We start from the raw sequence: 22,426 nt of genomic DNA on the forward strand, positions 1-22,426 counted from the left end.
ACCTCCCGTTGGCCAGATGAAAGGCGCTAGCACAATTTGTTGCAACAATACTGGAAAGTTGCGAAACAAATATTTGTAAATTTGTCACGCGAGCTGACAAATGTATTCCTCCAAGAGGGATAAGTACTTGCATTATTGAAAAGGCTCATGAAGGTCACCTGGGGACTACGCTCACTGAGAAAAGGACACGAGAGAATTATTGGTGGGATGATATGCATGGTGACATCGAGCACGGAATCCAAAATTGTCATGCATACGCGGACAGTGATAAACACCTGCGCATCAGACAAGAGCTGCTGAGAAATCTTGTCATTCCAGAACAAGCCTGGAAAAAACTGGGTCTGGACTTTATACGTCCTCTGGACAGGATGGATTGTGACAGTAATATGGCGTAGTGGCTGTCCAAGTAGATAGAATTGAAATTCGTCTGTGTTATCACCACAAAAACAACCATTGACTTACTTGCAGAAGTGTTGAAAAGAAGGATTGCCCCTCTGAACAAGTCACAAACAAATGAGTATAATTGGTATCTCATGATATGGAGAAGTTCCTTAAGTTAAACAATGTACAACAATGCTGCATACTATCACCCACAAGCTAACGGACAAGTTGAGAGAGCTAACAGGTTCACTAGAGAAAGCCTACAACTAGCAGCAGACTCAGGCCTTAGTGGCGATAGCAGCACACAGGGCCACTCCTACAGCATCAGGGGCATATCGGCTTTTAAGATCATGGGAGCGAGAAGAGCTAATAACAGGTAAGAAGAAGTAAGTAATTCTCCTGGTCTAAGCGTATTTGGTTAAATCAGACCCTATGCAAGAGACTGCTGTTAAGTGAGTTTGAGACTGAATTGTTTTCACCAGGAGAAGGGAACCATGCTGCTGGTGGCTTTGATGAGAAGTCATTGAATTCTTTTTGGTTTATTTCTTAGTGGTAGGGCTAGAGTAGTTGGTTTGGACAGAGGACGGTATATTGGTTTTTGACTTACATCCTGACAAGCATCCAAGTTATTCTGTTTAAAAGAGCAGTGGAGGGAAAGAGGAAGAAAGGACAAACCTACTATGCCTTGTGAGTATTCAGAATGTGCAAGTGCAGCAAGGAGGATGGCAGAGGGGGTAAGTGCTGGTGAGTCTGGGCTCATGTGTGAGCAACAAATGAAGCGCTTGGGTTGTTGAGTCCTACACGGCCTGGAGCCACGTTATGAGTAAATGCGAACCTCCGGGGTGGAGGGGGTGCCAAGGCAAGTGGTGAGGGTAGACAGGAGCTGGGCCGATTGGGTGTGAGAGGTCAGGGGACCCAACGATGCATAAGGGCCCCAGACACCAATAACAGCAACTGTGGGATTAGCAGAGGAGAGAAGAAGGGAAGAAGGATGTAAAGAGGAAAGTCTTGAGGAGTTTTCTGAATTTAAGAAAGTCCTGCTCAAGGCGCGGAGGCAGAGGGAGGCTGTTCCATAGGAGGGAGGCAGCTGAGGAAAGCGATCAACCTTCCCCTGTTTAGCAAAACTCTTTATACACAAAGAGTTGGTGCCAGAGAAGCGTAGTGGTCTAGAGGGAGAGTATCTAGTAAGATAAAGTTGAAGATAGTGTGGTCCCTGGGCCCAGAAAGCCTTGTGAATGATTCAGAGAGATTTGAATTTAATCCGTGCAGCAACCGGTAGCCAGTGAAGAATTTTTAGGGCTGGAGAGATGCGGTCTTTGGGTTTAAGGCCCTATTCTGGATTAGCTTGAGAGGTCGCAGAGTGGAAGAAAGAAGAATTAGGAGAAGGGTATTGCAATAGTCAAGCCTAGAGAAAACCAGGGCTCAGGTAATATTGAGCCTCTGCGGAAAGTGAGTAAAGGGAAAATTCCTTTCAGAAGGAAGAGCTGAATATGGGACTTCTTGGCAATGTCCTGAGTGTGAGGGAGGAAGGAGATCGATGAGTCAAAGATGACTCCAAGGTTTCTGGCTTCAAAGGAAGGAGCAGAGGGAGAGCCAGAGTGAAGGGAAGAAGGAGGGAGCAGGGGTCCTGATGGGAAGGACCTCAGTTTTACAGACGTTGAGGCAGAGATTGTTGGAGGTGCACCAGGACTGGGTGGCAGATAGGCAGTCAGGAATGATGGAGGGTTCAAGAGGGTCAGCAGGAAGTTTTAAAAAGAGCTGTGTGTCGTCAGCATAACACTGGAATAAGGAGGTGAAGGAGGAGGTGTCAGGAATGGGATCCTGCCGAGCTGATACAAATTGGGGACCCCTTAAAATTAGCAAATTGAGTGCTAAAGCCTCCAGCCCAACTGGTATCACTACAGAATCCACTGGGTTAGACCTTTATAGCAGTAGTGACATTACATTTGGGGTAGGAGAATGCCAATTAATTCCCAATTAATTCCCACATGATTCATTTTATCAGCCCCAAAAGGCATGTACATCCAGTTGGTGTGATAGACCCCTGACTATCTGGGACACATACAAATCTGGCTTCATAATAATGGGAAGCAAACATATCATGTAAAAACAGGTGAACAAATTGCCAAAGACATTTTGGAGTGTGCTGTCTTTCCTAAACCCTTTCAAGTTCAAGAACACAAACTCACAGAGAGCGGCATCAAGGGCTTTGGGGAAGCCAACGCAAACCTCCCAGAAAGATCAAGACCCTTAACAACAAAAGATGATTCAACTACTGCAGAAACACCTAGACCGGTAGCTGACGAGACGGAGATCATTTCGGACTTGGCCTTTGCACAGCGCAATGATCTGATCCTGATGGAAGGTTTTTCAAAACTAATCTCAGAGGTTGACGGTAGAACGCAACGGGGATGTTTAATTTTTCTCAAACAGGGGCTCTTATATCGAGGCAATATGATGCCTGAAAGGGTATCTAGAACCCAACTGGTGGTTCCCCATAGCCACAGAGGATAGTTTTAGAATTGGCCCATACCCATTTAACATCGGGACATTTGGGAATTAGAAAGACTAAAAGTCAGATCATTCCCTGCTTCTCCTGGTCAGAGATTAATGCTGATATTAAGAACTTTGTTACTACTTGCGCCCTGTGCCAAAACATAGCTACACATTTAGTACAACCAGCATCATTAAAACATCTTCCTATTAGTGAGGTGCCCTTCTCGAGAATTGGAATGGATATTGTGGGTCGTTGGAGCCTTCAAAACTGGGGAACAAATATAAATTGGCCATTTTAGACAATGCTACCAGGTCTCTGGAAACATTCCCCCTGAAAAACAACACCTTCCAACAGATCCTGAAACATTTAATTTCTCTCCTGGTGCGGGTGGGATTTCCTAAAGAGATTTTGACTGATTAGGGCAGCACTTTCATGTCCAAGAACATGGCACAAGTTAAAGAGATGCTCCAGATAAAGACCTTACATACCTCTGTGTACCATCCGCAAATAAATGGTTTAGTGGAGCGCTTTACCCAGACTTTAAAAAACATCCTTAAAAAGCTGGTTGAAGCCAATGGGCGCAATTGGGACATGGTGATCCCTTGGGCTCTATTCGCCATTTGAAAGACTCCCCAGGCATCCTTAGGTTTCTCTCCTTTTGAACATCTCTATGGGCGTGATCCAAGTGTCGTCTTAGACATGCTCCAGCAAACCTGGGTAGAGAGAGATGAAGCCACCCTCCCTATGTCACACACCGCACAATGCCCGAAAGAACACATGGCTGTTGTAAGAGTGCTAGTAAATAAGCATCTGGGACAGGCCTAAGAAAGTCAGAAAGTTCAGTACGATCAGAGGAATGTCCATCGCTCCTTTTCTGTTGGCCAGAAAGTACTTGTTCTTTTGCCAACATCAGAACACAAGATGCTTTCAAAATGGTATGGGCCATATGAAATATTGAAAAAGACCGGACCATACAATTGGTAAAAACCAAGGTATGTCACATAAACCTCATGAAGGAGTGGAGTGTGGACCCAGTAGAAACCTCTTAAGTTCTGATGGCCACATTACTAATGGAGGGAGCAGAAGAAAACAACTTAATCCCCCAAATTTAACACCCCAACAACAAAAGACATCTAGAATTTGTTAGACCAATTTCCAAATGTCTTTAATAGTAAGCCAGGAAGAGTTTGGGATTGTATGCATTACAATTGCACCCCTCCCGGGAAGGTGGTTAATTTGAAACCCTACCAGATACCTGAAGTGAGAATGGAAATAATCCGTCAGGAAATTGGTGAAATGTTTGAGGCAGATATAAAAAGAGCCATCAGAAAGCCTGTAGTCCTCGCCAATGGTCCTAGTTGCCAAACCAGATCAGTCGTGGAGGTTTTGTATAGACTTTAGAAATCTCCCAGTTTTGACAATTATCCTAGGCCTAGGATTGATTATCTAATTGATAGACATGGACCAGCTGTCTTTATCTCTGACAAAGGGCTATTGGTAGGTTCAATTGAACCCCTTCAACAAAGAAAAAATGAATTTCTCCACTCCCAAGGAATTATTCCAATTTAAAAATCCTCCCTTTCGGATTCCACAGGGCCCCGGCAATGTTTCAATGGCTGCTGGACAAGATATTGCGTCACTTTTCACAGTTCTACAGGGCATACCTGGATGATATACTGATCCACAGCAAAACCTTGGAGGAACACCTTTTCCAGCTGTAGGAGGTCATTAGGGCCCTAAGACAAGCCAGACTAACAGCTAACCCTATAAAGTGCCATAGGCCCAGACTGCGGCAAAGTATCTTGGGTTATTTGTGGGGAATGCCTAGTACAATCTGTGAAGCACCTGAAGGTGTCCTTACTTCTTTTCCCCTGGTATCCACTGCTCAGGTCGCCAGAGAAAGGCCACCGCTTTTGGATCCCGACGCTGGGGGTGGATATGCGAGGGAGGATCACCTGGGTGGAGGAGACTGAGGGAGTGGGGAGAGGGCGTCCCTAGGTGAGACATGGTATCCCCCATTTCGCTTTCACCACAAACCCTCCATCCCTCAATACGTTATGGGCTTTTGTCAGATATTCTTCTATGACTCCCCTAAAATCTGCTCTAAATTGTAACCAGGATAGTACTGGGACGAAGAAGAGGATGACTAGACCAACACATCCTCATGTTGAACAAGCAAACATTTATCAACCCCAGCTAAGTACTGGGACGAGGAGGAGGAAGGAGTGGGGAGAGGGCGTCCCTAGGTGAGACATGGTATCCCCCATTTCGCTTTCACCACAAACCCTCCATCCCTCAATACGTTATGGGCTTTTGTCAGATGTTCTTCTATGACTCCCCTAAAATCTGCTCTAAATTGTAACCAGGATAGTACTGGGACGAAGAAGAGGATGACTAGACCAACACATCCTCATGTTGAACAAGCAAACATTTATCAACCCCAGCTAAGTACTGGGACGAGGAGGAGGACAACTGGAACAAGGCAGGACTACTGCTTTGCTGGTGAGCAGTCTAGTCATTTTTATAATGGAAATGAGACGGGAACTTTAAAAGGTGGAAACCAAAGCCAAGTGAAGGAAGGAGAATCAGCTTTGAAAGTACGATCAGCTGTGGAGGCAGAGCCAGCTGTGTGCAAGCGGACCTCTCCACTGTAGCGGTGTGGCATGAGGGGCACGGCATGAGGAGCACTCAGGAATGGTGAAGCAGTGCAGAGCGTACGCAACAGGAATCGAAGGAATACAGAGCTGGAGGCCAGTGGGAAGCCGTGAGAAGGAGGCTGCAGGACCGGGAGAAGCGGTCAGGAGAATCCGGCTTCACTGAGGAAGCTCTGTTGGGTGTGCGTGAGCCACAGGAAGACCACCAAGAGAAGGCGTGAGCGACCGCATGGAGAAACAGGACCCGTGGCGACGGAGGAGCTTGCAAAGGCTAGAAGACCGACCGGTGAGTGCAACGAGGAAAGGGGGAACACCGGGCTGGCCGGCGGTGATAAAGTAAAAGCGAAGCAAGGCTTTTTGAATACTGAATGCAATGAAAGCAAGTTAAGGCCAAGCACAGCAATTTCGAATATCGAATGCAATGAAAGCAAAGCAAGGCACTTTAGAATATTGAATGAAATGACAACAAAGCATGTTTTGAATGTTGAACGAAATGAAACCAAGTTGGGAACACTCTGGCATATTGTGAGGAGTGAAGGAAAGACTGTGTATCATACTAAGAAGAAGGTTTTGAACTATAATGAAATAATAAACTGCTTGAAGTGAAACATGTGCTAGCAAAGCTAAGAGAGCACAGAGAGGTGTGTGCAGGGGATGCTAAATCCAACATTGGGCACAGCCAAGAAAGTGCAAAGAACTGTGTACCATAAGGAAAAACGCATTGGCCAAAGCCAAAGCCAAGGAAACATAAAATGGTGTTACAAGCGCAAGGTGGTTAAACAAGCCACTATACAGTGTCAGGAGAGTGTGACACATAAAACTGAGGCAAGCCTGTAAGGAAATAAGGGCTGCACTTTGTAAAATGGGGAAAGACTACACTTCCCATGATTCCATTGACAATTGCGAGCAGGTGTGCCGGCTCATGTTGAGCGCTACTTAAGTGCCTCCCTGGTCCAGGAGCACAGACGCAGGAGGACTGAAGGAGCCGGGCTGGGCGGTAAAACAAAGCATTCCTGACGCTTTGTTCCTTCATGGAGCAGGGAGGCCCGTCCAACTCGGGATCAGCTCACGATTGGGGAGGTGCCGGCGAGCCCCCCCTAGGCCTCAGTTAAGTGACCTGGGAGTGTGTGTGTGCACGCTTGATATATGTGGGCATTTGTTTCGCACACCAGTGACAGTGCGCTACGCTCATTCATGTTGCGCGCTGTGAAGACTATGTGGGGCACACTTGATATTTGCCGGTATTCCTGCGCACCAGTCACAGGGCTCTACGCTAATTAATGTTGCACCCTGTGAAGAATTGTGTGGGCACGCTTGATACTTGCTGGATTACGCGCACCATTCACAGCATGCCGAACTTTCGTGCTGTCCGCTAAGAAACTAAAGTGTGGAAAAGCTAGTGAAATTGCTAAGAACCTTCCGCATCAAGGGGAAATCTGGAACTACATATGCTTGCATCATTTCCAAGGCAGAGAAGGAAACGCTATGTTGTGTGTGCTGCTTGCTCTTGTCATTTTCATATTGTCCATCAAGTTATTATGTTAAACGTGTGAAGAGCATTAAGGTTTTAACTCGAAAAGGCTTGGGAGCACCATTCAGGAAGTGGTGTATGGGAATTATCACATGTTGAAGTCAGTGCATTGTCTTTCCATGCTGTTAGCAGTGGCAGTTATTCAGGGCCATCTATAACTATATTTGCTTATGTCTGTTGCTATGTTAGGAAGGAGGAAGGATTAGTCAGCAACTATTGAGGTAACTACATCCTAATCAAGAAGGGTGTAGTTCTGAGTGGGAGAAGTCAGGAGGTGTTGACGCATTCAGTGTAAACTCCTATTTGTATGTTTCCTTCCCTATGTTCCCCCATACCCATCCAGTTGCAAGGAAACCCTAAACCTTTTTGTGGTTTCCCTAAACACTCCTACCTATCAACAACCTCTCCCTAACCGTCTTCCCCCCTTCGGCTGCCACGAGGTACCTGTTATAGTCAAGTCAGCGGCTCGTGCCAACCAAGGTGGGAGGGGTCAACTACATTTGGCTTCCGTGGCTAGGAAGGAATTGTGTGATACTCCAGGGGTGTGACAAAACCTCACTGCTGAGGTAAAGCATGGGACTGGTGTTAAAGGGAAATCAGTCAATGAGGGGTGCCGGTTGTGTGACCTGTAATTGGTGGACTGTGTGGTCCGACAACTGCACCTGGACATGGTGGCCCTGAATGGAGAAGCCTGTGGAAGCACCTATAAAGAAGCTTGCGGTGTGCCAAGACCTTGGTGTGATATTAAAGTTAAATGTTTGTTTGAAATCTGGAAGAAGGGGACCCCTGTGTTTGATGAACTACAGTGAACTTGGGTAACAGAACCCCTGTATTTGATAAACTAGTTTGACCTTGGGGAAGGGCAGCTGATTACCAGCACAAGAGCTAGAAGAAGCTCTGAACTTTACTTTGAACAATCTTTGCTTTTGATGCTGACATCCCTACACATTGTATGCAGTAAGTCGTGTGGGCAAGCATAGGTTTTGGACACAGACATATGTTTTACTTTAGACTTCCTTATGTGGAATATCCTTTGTTTCCTTTAGGTAGGGAAATCCTACCTTAGAATAGGGCAAGTAGTGCATTACTCCACCCTACCATTTAAGTTAAAATAAAGTTCTGTTGTAAAACCTTAACCTGTTGAGTTGTGTCTGACTCATGATGCCTTCGCAAATGGTGTCAAAAGTGGGATGCAGCTCAGCGGAGACAAGTTGGGGAACCCTAAAGTTTGAAAAGCTAAGACCCAGAGTGTCAGACCCTTTGCTAGCAACACAGTGCCCCAATTGGGTTTGATATTTGCAGTAGTAGGGAATAAATCATTCCCCCAGGTGAAAGAAGACTAAAACCCACTGATTTGATTCTGATTCCAGCCCTAAATACCTATATCAGGTTAGCTCCCAAATCAGGACGTGCATAGAAGTTCAGGATTGATGTATTAGCTGATGTTATAGATTCAGATTTCAGGTGTGACATTAAAGTGTTGTTGCAAAATCATGGAAAGGATCCCTTCCAGATACATCAGGGGGATACAATTGTACAAGGGGTGCTCGAGAGAGCAGTGTTCCCTAGTTAGAGGAACAGTCTGGGAAGGAGTTAACAGATCGAGGTACCCGAGGCTTTGGGGAGGCGGATAAAACACCTGACAACCGTCCAGACCCCAAACCCAGAAGGGACAAAGAAGAGCAAATAGAAACTCTTCTTGACCTAGCTGTTGCAAAAAGGAATGATCCATTGTTGGGTGAAGCCTCGTTACAGATTGTCCCTGAACATGAGGGCTGTGAAAGAGGAGGACCCTTTTTCTTCTTGAAACATGAGTTACTATACAGGGGAGACACCACTTCAGAAGGCATAGTAAAAACCCAGTTAGTCATCCCTAAAAGTCACAAACAAGTGGTCCTGGAAATAGCCCATTGCCATCTGACAGAAGGTCATTTCAGACAGACCAAAACCTAAGCCCAGATTTTGAATACGTTTTACCAGACTGGAATTCATGCTGACATTAAGATCTTTGTTCAGTCATGCGAAACCTGTCAAAAGACCAGCAAACATATACCACCACCAGTCCTCTTACAGCCATTTCCAATCTTTGAAGTTCCATTCTCAAGGATCAGTATGGATATTGTGGGCCCCCTGGAAACATCAAAGTTAGGGAACAAGTACATCTTGTTGATAGTATATTATGTGACCCAGAATCCAGAGGCCTTTCTCCTTAGGGCTAACACCACCCAACAGATTTTGAAACACCTACTCCCTGTCTTTTCACAAGTGGGTTTCCTAAAGAAATCTTAACAGATCAGGGCTCTACATTTATGAGCAAACTCATGGGAGAAGTGAAAGAACTACACATCACTACTCTAAGAACCTCAGTCTATCACCCACAAACAGACGGCTTTGTCCAAAAGTTTAACAAAACCCTGAAAACCATATTGTGTAAACTAGTAGAACAGGGTGGCAGACTTTGGGATCAAATGATAGCTTGGGCTCTCTTTGCGGTAAGAAAGACTTCCCAGGCTCCTACAGGATTCTCCCCGTTTGAGTTAATTTATTGGCGGGAGTCTCGTGACATCCTAGATATGTTGAGAGAAACCTGGGAAGAAAGGGAAGAAGCCCCAATATCACTCTCCCAAACTGCAAACCAAGTGAAAGAACACATGCAGGTAGTCAGGTCCTTAGATCAAGCCCACATGACCAAGGGCCAGGAAGAGCAAAAACCTCCTATGACAAAGAGGTTGCCTTAAGATCCTTTTCAATATGCCAAAAGGTCTTAGTATCGTTACCCACTTTTGAAAATAAATTAATCTCTAAGTGGCACGTGCCATACGAGGTATTAGAACAAATGGGCCTTTGTAACTAGGAAATTTCCCAACCTGACAGATGTTTAAAAACACAAGTATACCATGTGAATCTATTAAAAGAATGGAAGGAGAATCCCAAAGAGTCTACTGCCACTATTCTATCCTGTCTGTTGTCCGAAGACTATGATAAAAAAAAAGTCCTGATTCCACCCGAACTCAGTAATAACCAAAATCAAGACCTCTTTGGCCTTATAATTCAGTTTTCTGACGTATTTAGAGAAGAACCAGGGGGAGTGAAGGATATTTTCCATCATATCGTGTGAGACACCTGAAGGTGTCTGACCTGCAAGACCCCAGGGATCTGTCATCCAGGTGGCCAGGACACAGCCATCGCATTTGGATCTAGTTCCTGGGGGTGGCCCAATGCGGGCTCAGGGAGTGGAAGTGGGACGCCAGAGGCTGAGACATAGTATCCCATTCCCAATAACACCTTTTCCCCGTCCTACCAAGGAGGATACCAAGGAATCCAACCTCCCACCCTCCTATTCCCACACAAACCCTTTCTCAAGGACAGTTCACCATGAGCGACAACGGACTAACACCAGAGCCATATACCTGACATGTCCCAACACAAGGTTCAGGCAGAGTCAGGCAATTAAAAATTACACACACACCTGACACTTCCCACACGGAAAAAAAGCAGAGCACAAAAGCATACTCTGAGCAAGGCAAATCACACGAGGAAGCAGGAATTCCAAATTGGCAGTTTAATACGAGGAGAAAGACGGCAAGACCAGAAAGGGTTGCAAAGAATGAATTGCCCTTGCCCTTTTCAGAGGAAGAAAACTGATATTTTCACGAGCCCCTGGGAATAAGAAACATAAGACCGGTAATTAAAGCAGAAGAGCATTGTGTATCGAAGGTACCCAGGGGCTCTGCCGCATCGATAGTCGAGGTGGGGAGGAGGGATTGCTGCTGTAGTACTGTCCTTGGATCTTACAACAAAGCCACTACAGTAAAGTCAGTACAGCCAGTGAGTCGGGGAGACTGATAGCAGACCGGTCTGTGTTTGAACCAAGGTTGCAAGCGGCAACATTGTATGAAGAAATCTGTAGAGAAGGCATATGTGAGGAGTGATGCAAATTTAATTGAATATCCAAGGAGTGACTGAACTTTTGAAACCATGGTATATGCCATATACAGAGTGGTCCGGCACCACATGGGTGCTCATTCGAAGGTCTCTTTTAGGTATCCAACTGAGAGTGTAAAATTGTGAACTGTGAAATCGAAGTGGTCCTGCAACAGTCAAGCTAAACCCGTGCACATTCGAAGGTCTTTGAAAGCTTATACGAACTGTAATTGGTCCCAGCCAGGCTGAGGCAGACTAATTGTAAAAAGGGATCTGAGCCCGGTTAAAGGGGTTCCGGGGTGAACCGTGAGTCACCCAAGAAAAGATTGTGGTAGAAAAAGGGGATCCGAGTCTGGCTGAGGGGGATCCAGAATGAAGAGTGAATCGCCCTACTTGGATACTTGGAAAGGAATTTTATGTTTGTTTGATACATCAGGCCCTCTGAATCAAGAGACTTTTGATAACTTAAGCGAGCTGGGCATAGAAGGCCTTGATGCTTGTAATGGAATTGTGCCCTCATGCCGAAAGCGCAAGAGTGTGCTATGCTCCAATGAACTGCTTTGTCTTGTGCTGAAAACGCGAGGAAGGGAGGCCAACGGCCTGAACATTGTGACTTATCATTTTGTGAACACTTCTTTCTTTTTCATGAACATTTCCCCACACTATTTGTAAATTAGCAGTAAGGATTGGCAATAGGCTTTTTAGTATAGGACCTTTTATTTTGTTGAGACTCCACTAGGACTGCATTATTATTATTTCATGGTCGTAGATTGCTCCCATCTTAGATTTAGGCTTAGATAGGCATTTAGCACACCCTTGATAAAGTTCAATAAACAACCTTGAACTGTGGTCACTTGTGTCTGACTTACGTTGATACCATGCCTTCCTTACATATGGTGTCAGTAGTGGGATGTAACTCAATTGAAATAAAATGGGGAACTCTACAATTCCAGTAGCTTAGTCATTGAGCCTTCGACCCCTTTTTTGCCACGAATGAATCAATAGGCTTCGATATCTGTAGCAGTAGAGAGGCTACTATCCCTTCTGGGAAAAGAGGAATTTTTCCCAGACTTAGTTTTGATACCCCCTCATGGGTGTTATATAAGACTGGCTCCAAACTCTGACCTGGAAGTTCGGTATAGACATTCTAGCAGGCATCATCGATCCCGACTTCCAGGGAGACATAAAGGTTCTCTTACAGAACCAGGGTGAGAACCATTTGAAGTACATTGTGGAGACAAAATTGCCCAAGGAATTCTTGTAAAAGCTTTATTTCCCCATTTTAGCGAAAGTGAACCAGAAGAAATGGAGAGAGGTACCTTAGGCTTTGGGGAAGCTGATGAACCGTCGAGCACTGAAGAGAAAAAGGACGAAGAGAATACCATCTATCCTGATCTAGCCTTCGCCCAGCAAAATGACCCAGTCCTCACTGAGGCCTTTTTACAAGCAATTCCTGAGGGAGAGGATCTAGAGAAGTGAAACCCTTTCTTCTTAAAGCAAGGATTACCATATAGAAAAGAAACATCCACAGAAGGCTTGAGTAAAAGCCGGTTGGTAATCCCCAAAACCCACCGAAAGATCATGCTTGACATTGCACTTTCCCATTTGACTGGGGGGCACTTAAGACCATCCAAAACTCAGGCACACATCAGCGGGACGTTTTACTGGCCAGGTAGCCATGCTGATATAAAAACCTTTATTCAGACGTGTGGAATATGTCAGAAAACCAGTACTCACATCCCATTGCCTGCCCCATTGAATCCTTTGCCAATCATAGAAGTCCCTCTTTCAAGAATTGGGATGAACAGCATTGAACCTTTAGAAATATCTAGACTGGGAAACAAATATGTCCTTGTAATTGTCGATTATGCCAACAGATACCCCGAGGCATTCCCTATTCGGAACACCACCACTCAGCAAATTCTAAAGCACCTCCTTCTGTATTTTTCCAGGGTGGATTTCCTAAGGAAATTCTAACGGGTCAAGGCTCAAATTGTATGAGCAAGCTCATGGGGGAAGTCAAGGAACTACTCCATATTACTACCGTACGAACTTCAGTGTACCATTTTCAAACAGATGGTTTGGTAGAGAGATTCAATGAAATGCTTAAAATGATCCTAAGAAAGTTGGTAGATAATGATGGGAAGGACTGGGACTGTATGATCCCTTGGGCACTGTTAAAATCCCTCAGGGATCCCTCTCCTTTTGAGCTACTCTATGATAGAGAACCTAGAGATGTCTTAGACATGCTCCGGGAGACATGGGAAGAACGAGAAGAGGCACCGATTCCCCCTTCACAGACGGCTACCAGACTGCGAGAGCATATGGGACTTGTTCGTAATCTAGTTTATACTCATATGGAAAAGGCCCAAATCCAGCAAAAATCTTCCTATGACAAAAAGGTGAATTTACGATTGTTTTCCATAGGACAAAAAGTATTGATCCTCTTGCCTACCTCGGAAAACACGCATGTCTCTAAGTGGCAGGGGCCATATGATATACTAGAGCAAACAAGAACCTGTATTTATAAAGTAGCACAAACTGACAGGAAACAGAAGGTCCACATATATCATGTAAATCTCTTAAAACTGTGGAAGGAAAACCCATCTGCCACCAATGCCACAATACTATCCTGTTTGGTGTCAGAAGAGGTAAACAATTTTGAATCAATTCCTCAAGAACTATCTAATCAAGAACAAGATTTAAAATATTTAATTATCTCATTCACCAATGTATTTTCGGAGAAACCAGGAAGAGCAAAAGGCACCTATCACTACATTAGAACACCTAAAGGAAAAGTGGTTCATCTGAAACCCTAAAGACTCCCGGAACCCTGGAAACAGATAGTGGTTGAGGAAGTGAATAAGATGCTAAGAGTGAACATTATCAAACCCTCTTCAAGTCCATGGTCCTCCCTTTTGGTATTGGTCACCAAACCTGACCATTCCTGGAGGTTTTGCATAGATTTCCGCCATGTTAATGTCATTTCCGATTTCAATGATTATCCCATGCCACGTATCGATGACCTAATTGATTAATTCAGAAACACCACCTTTCTAGCAACCCTAGAGTTAACAAAAGGGTTCTGGCAGGTCCCAGTGTATGGCCCTGATAAGGGAAAGACAGCTTTCTCGACGCCCCTAGGACTGTTTCAGTTCAAAGTCCTCCCTTTTGGCTTACACAGGGTTTCAGCCACTTTGCAACAGCTTACGGACCAAATATTACAGCCCTACTCGTCATTTCTAGTAAAACTTGGGAAGACCACCTTTTCCACCTTTTTACCATTATGAGAGCTCTCAGAGTAGCTGGTCTAACTGTCAATCCATCCAAATGCAGACTGGCCCAATCAGCCATGAAATACCTCGGCTTCTTTATAGGGAATGGCAGTGTGCAACCTCAACGCGAGAAAGTGAAAGCCGTACTACATACCCCTACACCTAAAATGAAAAGCGATCTCAGAGCATTTCTAGGGTTAATTCGTTATTACCGTAGGTTTATCCCAAACTTCTCAGACAGGACAGCTAGGCTGACAGATAAACTGAAGAACGCAGAGCCCGAGAAAATGTACTGGACCGATGAGAATGATATATGTTACAACAACCTAAAACAAACCCTGTGCAAGAACCCGGTCCTAAAGGTACTAGATTTCTCAAAAGAATTTGTATTGCAGACATACGTCTCCCTTACAGGGCTAGGAGCAGTCTTATCACAAATGTACGATGGATTGGAACATCCCATCTTGTTCACGAGTCGCAAACTTTTCCCACGTGAAAGAAATTACTCTGTGCTGGAATTGGAGGCCCTACACTGTCCATCTTACACACTACCTCATGGGAAGACAGTTCACACTTGTCATTGACCAATCTACGCTAGTTCGGATTAGTCAATGAAAAGAATCTAACCCTCGACTCATGCGATGGTTCTTAGACCTGCAAACCTACTGTTACAGTGTGGACCACCGAAAAGGTAAAGACCAAGGGAACATGGATTTCCTCTCTTGGCTCCCCAAGGTGGGTACTCATTCGAAGGTCTCTGTTAGATTTCTAACTGAGAGTGTAAAATTGTGAACTGTGAAACCAAAGTGGTCATGCAATGGGTCAAGCTAAACCTGTGCACATTCTAAAGTATTTGATAGCTTATACGAACTGTAATTGGTCCGAGCCCGGCTGAGGGTGACTAATTATAAAAAGGGATCTGAGCCCGGCTGAGGGGGATTAGGGGTGAACTGTGAGTCACCTGAGAAAAGATTGTGGTAGAAAAGGGGATCTGAGCCCGGCTGAGGGGTATCCAGGGTGAAGAGTGAATCAACCTACTTGAATACTTGGAAAGTAACTTTTAGTTTGTTTGATACATCAGGCCCTCTGAATCAAGAGACTTTTGATAACATAAGAGACTTTGGCATACAATGTCCTGATGCTTATATTGGAATTCTGTCCTTGTGCTGAAGAAGCCCAAGAGTGTGCTATGCTTGAGTGAACCGCCTTGTCCCGTGCTGAAAAAGTGCGGAAGGGAGGCCAATGGCCTGAACATCCTGATTTATCATTTTGTGAAAACGTATTTCTTTTTCATGAAAATGTCCCCACATTATTTGTAAATTAACTGTAAGGATTGGCAATAGATTTTTTTAGTATAGGCCATTTTATTTTGACAAGACTCCACTAGGACTGCATTATTATTATTTGATGGTCGTAGCTTGCTCCCATATTAGATTTAGGTTTAGATAGGCGTTTATCACACCCTTGATGAAGTTCAATAAACACCCTTGAACTGTGGTCACTTGTGTCTGTCTTGCTTTGATACCATGCCTTCCTTACAATTTCGCACTCCTGAAGGCAAAGCGGTACATTTAAATTCATATAGATTACCACAATCTAGAAAGGCAACCATTATCAAATAAGTCAACTAAATGCTTGAGGCCAATATTATTGAACTCTCTACTAGCCCCTGATCTTCCCCCATCGTGTTGGTGGCAAAACCTGATGAGAGCTGGAGGTTTTGTATTGACTTTAGGAAAGTGAATTCCATCTCTGCTGTTGATGCGTACACAATGCCTCGCATTGATGACTTAATTGATTGACAGGGTAACGCAGTCTATCTACCTTACGAAAGGCTATTGGCAGGTTCCGTTATACGGCCCTGACAAGGAAAAAACTGCCTTTGCAACACTTATACGTCTGTTTCTGTTTAAAGTCCTCTCGCTCGTGCTACATGAAGCCCCCGCCACATTCCAACGGTTGATGGACAAAATATTACATGCATACTCCAATTTGTGTGGAGCATATATAAACGACAACATAATAAATAGCAACACTTGGGAAGATCACGTCTATCATCTCTGCACGGTCATGAGAGCACTGAGAAAGGCAGGCTTAACAGCAAAACCCAAAATTTTTAAAATTGGCTCAGTTAGCAGTTAGATACTTAAGATTCTTTGTAGGTAATGATTCTGTTTAACCATAGCAGAAAAAGGTTAAGGTAGTACTTGACACCCCCACACCACACACAAAGAAAGACCATAGAGCAGTTTTAGGTTTGATCGGGTACTATCAGCGATTCATCCCAAATTTCTCAAGCAAGACTGCCAGACTTATGGATACATTAAAGAATGCTAGCCCCAAAAGATCAAGTGGAAGGAGGAAGATCAGCTATGTTGAACCACCTTAAAAGAAACTCTTTACTCTTTGCCAAAGCCCCATTTTGAAAGTAGCAGATTTCTCGAAACAGTTAATCCTACAAACAGATGCCTCTTTAATGGGATTATGAGCTGTCCTCTCTCAAAATCATGATGGACTATAACACCCCATTCTTTAAATCAGTAGGAAGCTGTTACCCAGAGAGAAGAACTACTTAGTCATCAAGCTAGAGGCCCTGGAAATTAAGTGGGTCATACTCCATCTAAAATAAGCCTTACTGGGATGCAAATTCAGATTAGTTAATGATCAGTCCCCTTTAGGAATGAAACAAACCAAAAGGTTATGCAGTGTTTTTTAGACCTCCAACCATACTGTTCACAGTGGAACACTGGAAGGGTCGAGACCAGGGGAAAGTAGACGTCCTCTCCCAGTTTCCTTGTGGAACATTGAGGTCCAACCCTAATAGAGGAAGGGTGTGTGAGGAATCTGAGGCCGGCCTTGCCCCCCCCCCACCCGGTATCCTCTGGGAAGAAGAAGAGAATGACTAGATCAACACATCCTGATGTTGAACAAACAAACATTTATCAACCCTATCCAAGTACTGGGACGAGGAGGAGGACAACTGGAACAAGGCAGGACTACTGCTTTGCTGGTGAGCGACCTAGTCCTTCTCATAATGGAAATGAAGGCAGGAACTTTAAAAGGTGGAAGCCGAAGCCAAATGGAGGAGAGTCAGCTGTGGAGGCAGAGTCAGCTGTCGGCAAGTGGACCTCTCCGGAATGGCGGCTTGGCCGGAGGAGCACTCAGGACCCACAAAGCAGTTCAGAGCATATGCAGCAGGAGGCTAAAGAATACGGAGCTGTAGTCTGGTGGCAAGCCATGAGAAGGAGGCCAGTGGGACCGGGCAAAGCGGTCAACAGTATCCACAGTCACAGAGGAAGCTCTGCTAGGTGTGCGCGAGCCACAAGAAGACTTCCAAGAGAAGACGCGAGCGACCACACAGACAAACGGCAACCGTGGCAGCGGAGGAGCTCGCAAAGGGCATAAAACAGACCGGTGAGTGTAAACAGGAGAAGGGAACACTGGGCTGGCCAGCGGTGATAAAGTTAAAGCAAAGCAAGGCTTTTTGAATATTGATATTATATTATATAAGTCATTTATAATGTGGCTGTACACATGTGTTTGTAGGCGCAACAAGACAAGGGAGGGTACAGAGGGAGGACAAGACAAATGATCTTACTAGGCCTTGTGTCATTCAGATCGGTAACGCAAAGCGCAAGGGAAAGGAAAGGGGAACTGCAAGGGGGAAGGGAAAGTGCAATCAGGCAGCATTGCTCTGAGTGAGTGCAGCCTTGGTAAGTGTAAGGAGGCAGGGGACTGTAGAAGTAACATTCCCTAGTGCATGACAGGCCTGGAGGCAGTATGGGGAAGACCAATCAAGAGGAGCCAGGTACCCAATGAGACTCTGAGGGTAACCAAGCAAATGGAAGGCACAGCGGACAGGTAGGTCAGCAGGGGAGGGAGGGAGATACAGCAGAGGAGAAAAGGAAGGTTTTGAGCTGCTTCCAGAACTTAAATTGGTCCGGCTCAAGTTTGAGAGGCACAGGGAGGCTGTTCCAGATGGGGGCACCTGCAGAGGAAAGTGATCTGCCCCCTACTCTCTGCCTTTAGAAACATCTGACCCTCAAAGAGTTGGAGGCCACAGCGAAGGACTCGGGAAGGAAGGTATTTAGGAAGAGAGTGTTGAATGTAGTGCATGCCCTGGCCCCAGAAAGCCTTGTGGACGATGCAGAAGGTTTTGAACTTGATCCTTGCAGCCACTGGGAGCCAGTGGAGAGATTTCAAGGTTGGAGAGATATGATCCCTGGTCTTGAGGCCAGGGATAAGTCTTGAAGTCCTGTTCTGGATTAGTTGCAGAGGTCGGAGAGTAGAGGAAGGCAGATTGACAAAGGGGCTGTTACAGTAGTCCAACCTGATTTGGTTATTGGTGCGTAGTATGGATTGAGTCGGAAGCAGCCACAGCGTTACGTTCCTTACTTTGCTCTGGTGAGGCTTGACTCGCGGCTTGACTGACATCACTAGGTGCTTTCCTCTAGTGACTCATCAGTGTTCCTGTTTTGGATCTGGGACGGTAGAGCGGTGGTGAATCAGAGCCAAGAACTCTTGGAAGCTCTGATAGTACTCCGCTATGGCAGCCACAGCAATCGACCCCCCTCTAGGTCTCCAGCATCCCAGGTCTTCACAGTCGGCATGCAAGATGTAAGCCATCATTTATGTTGCGTGTATGGACACATTGTTCCCCCTACTTGACTGCAGCTACACCCACTGTGCTGCCTCTTTGGCTGTGAAGCTGAGCGTATTGATTGTTGGTAATAGTGAAGGTGGCTCTGAGTCTGTTTCCATTCTTTTTTTGTTGTTGATTAAACTGACTCGTGCAGTGAGCACGGTTTGGTGGCTCTGCTATTAGCGGCCGTAAAACAGCCTTGATTGATCACACTCCCAAGCTAGTGTGACGGCTGCAGGGTTCGCCCTTTGAGCCACCTTATTGCTGGGTCCTCTGTAAGTTCCTGGAAATCTTTTTTGCTGTAGCCAAACACTCAAGGAGTGCCTCAATGTCTGCTGTCTGCTGTCTGTGCATCGGCATGAGTAATGAGGGAACTCAAATATTGAACCGTAAGTGTGCTGCATTGGAAGTGTGGTAGTGCCTCCCTGGCCATCCCCTGCTGAGTTCGCTATATAGGGCCGGCAGGTCTGGAATGGACCATCCTGGGAGGCACAACACCAGCTGTAATTGACTACATCAGTTTTGTTACCTGGGATAAGCTTTCCTTTAAACTCTTTACCCTGTATTTGTCTCCTGGCGTTTTCTAAATATGCTGGGATGCCGGCCGAAGTCTAAAATACAGCGTAGAGCTGGTCTTCGTAGTAGTATGACAAAGGCTGGGAAAAGACCATGGAGCCCGAAGAACAATACAAGTGGTTTAAATGACGCACCAAATATTTAAAAAGATAAGAAAGATAATGCACCAGCTGGTAATCTACCACCCACCTCTCAGACTATGATCACTGGCTATTTTTCCACATCTGTCGAGCCCACGATACTCATTTCGTCGGTGAGAGCACTGGTAGCTCACAATTACGCTGACACACCAAACAGCACTGGCGGCCAAAATAGGTCACCGGGCGCAGAGCTAGACAACCAGCCTGCTAACATCAACACCATCGGGCTAGTCAATGATTTTGACATGCATGCAGGTAGCTCTCCCCGGTCAATTGACAATAATGGCTCATTTCTCATGAGATGACATAACTTAAAACATAATTCTCTAAGGACATACCAAGAAAACGGCGAAAACATCATTAGTGCCCGTCTGTCCAGTAGCCCTGACTTGGAAGTGCTGGTCTCCAGCTCAGAGATATCAGGAGAGGAAAGTAACTGGGATGAAGCGTCGAATGACTGATATAGAATTGACTATTATATAGATATCTCATCTTTGCATTCTCTGACCAATACTGTACTTGCAAAAATCAAGGCATTATTTTCACTGTGCACGGCTATGGCAACGGAACAGCATGGACTAAAATCAATAACTGCTAAATTGGTCAACCACCTAGCCTCTGGCCACTTGCAAGACATAGAAGAAGGAAAAGGGTCAAGTTTAGCTACTAAGTAACAAACAGACATGGTGTCAATAATTAAATTAAAGACCTCAGTTCCAATGGAATGTCGAGTTGAAGTCATTGAGTCCAGAATGGAGACCTCAGCCCAATCAGACTCTTTTTCATTGCTATTACAAGACTTGGTCAATATTGCAACTTGCAGCGAAGATGACGCGCTGGAGGCCCTCTGAAGGGAACTCTCAATGATGACCAGTACGTCATCTAAACCAAAGCCTAGGAAAATTCAACAAGAGTCCGACGGCACTTGTATGAAGCCCCAAAGCAAGTATCCTTTCCTAATAAGATTAGTGGTTCACTGACTTCTCACAAGGTAGGCAATGGATTACCTACCAATCAGCCAAAAATACAGCCCAGTAAGCCAATAATAATCTCAAAGGCCCAAGGGAATGGCTCCGTGGCACAAGCAATCCTAGAAGGCAGTTGGATAACTGCCTTTCCTAGTTAAGGTCCCTATTTTCCCTACATGGGGGTTGTAAGGAAGGCATGGTGTCAACAGTAAGACAGACACAAATTACCAAAGTTCAAGGGTGTTTATTGAACTTCAATAAGGATTTGAAAAACATCTAAGCCTAAATCCACAGATGGAGCAAGCTACGACCATCAAATAATAATAATGCAGCACTAGTGGTGTCTTGTCAAAATAAAAGGGTCTATACTAATGAACCGATTGCCAATACTTACCTCTAAATACAAATACAAAATAGTGTGGGTAATAGTGTAATGAAAAAGAAAGAAGTGTTCACAAAATGATATGTCAGGATGTTCAGGCCGTTGGCCTCCCTTCCCCATGTTTTCAGCATGGGACAAGGCGGTACACTCAAGCTTAGCACAGTCTCTGGCTTCTCTAGCAAGAGGATACAGTTCAATCATTAGCATCAGGGTCTTCTGTGTCCAAGTCTCTTTGCCTTACAAAGTCCCTTCCTTTCCGAGGGCCTGATGTGACAAGCAAACAATAAGTTCCTTTCCTCTTTTAGATTTTCACAAGTACTCAATTTCTCAGGCAATTCACTATTCACCTCGGAACCCACTCAGCCGGGCTCAGATCCTCTTAACACAATGTTCGTAGAATATTCATGCATCCAATTTCTCTGGTGATTCATGGTTCACCACGGACCCCTCAGCCAGGCTCAGATCCTCTTTAACACACTGTTCAATTAGTCTCCCTCAGCCGGGCTCGGACCAATTTCAAGTTAACTTTTTATCACAAACTTGCTTTAACCAAAAGCTCTCAGCTGTTCTGCCACCGTCGGGCTCGGACCGACTTCCTTTTCATTAACTTTCTTTATGTTATTAACATCGAAGACTTTCGATTGTGCTTGGGATTTTGCTTAACCCGTTGCAGGACCACTTTGATTCACAATTCTTTGTCACTCTTTCGCTTTTGCCACCTTTCAGTTGGATACCTTATAGAGACTTTCGAATGAGCACCCACGCAGTGCCGGACCACTCTGTCTAAGGTATTGTATCTTGGCTTTAAAGTTCAATCGCTCATCTGTTCTTCAGTTTTACTCACGTTGACTATTATATACGCTTCGTACACTGTTCTCTCCAGTGTTGACTATACAATGTTGCTGCTTGCAACCTTGGCTTCAACACAGACCGGTCTGGTATAAGTCTCCCCAATTCACCGGCTGTGCTGACTTCGTTGGCGCTACTTTGTTTTAGGAGCCAACGACAGTACCACAGCAGCAAGCGATTCTCCCCGCCTTCACTATAAGCGCAGGAGAGTCCTGGGTAGATCCGACACAAAATGCAGGATTCTTCAGCCTTCTTTCCTGGTCTTCCGTTTTCTATTCTCAAAGGTTCCTGAAAGTAACGGTTCCTTGTTGAAGAGGTCAAGGGCACGTCCCTCCTTGTGATCCCCTTCAGCTTTACTGTCTTTCAACTTGTATTTGTGCTTTGCCTTTTATCTGTGTGGGGAAGTTTAATGGAATTCAGGTGTGTGTAATTGTCAGTTATTGCCTGACCCTGCCTGCCCATTGTATTGGGACATGTTAGGTATACGGTTTGGGTGTTAGTCCATTTTCTCTTATAGCGGGCTGTCAGTGAGAAAGTGTTTGTGTTGGAAAAGGGGACAGGGGAGTTGAGTTCATAAGTATCCTACTTGGAGGATGGGGTAAAGGTC

The sequence above is a fragment of the Ambystoma mexicanum genome, chromosome 13 (assembly GCF_040938575.1).
Source record: "Ambystoma mexicanum isolate Mex_15411 chromosome 13, UKY_AmexF1_1, whole genome shotgun sequence".
Classification (NCBI taxonomy): domain Eukaryota; kingdom Metazoa; phylum Chordata; class Amphibia; order Caudata; family Ambystomatidae; genus Ambystoma; species Ambystoma mexicanum.